This window comes from Plasmopara halstedii, assembly GCF_900000015.1.
Source record: "Plasmopara halstedii genome assembly, contig: Scaffold_474, whole genome shotgun sequence".
Taxonomy (NCBI): domain Eukaryota; phylum Oomycota; class Peronosporomycetes; order Peronosporales; family Peronosporaceae; genus Plasmopara; species Plasmopara halstedii.
Genome location: NW_020187394.1, coordinates 257,452 through 257,654, shown reverse-complemented (window position 1 = coordinate 257,654; position 203 = coordinate 257,452).

The window sequence follows — 203 nt, the reverse complement described above, 5'->3', positions numbered from 1 at the left end:
AACAATCACCCCGAACTTTCCTCGAACCATGCTCTGTCGCACCGGTCTCAACTTCTGGACGAACACCCAGTTTTGAAACCGATACCACTGTCGTCTCAACCCCATCGAAAAATAATGATCTCGCTGGCCTTCGTTCCCGCGAAATTGTGCCTCTAGCGATTGAAGTTGCTATCAGCGATTATCCTCTAGCAGCCGACTGTCCG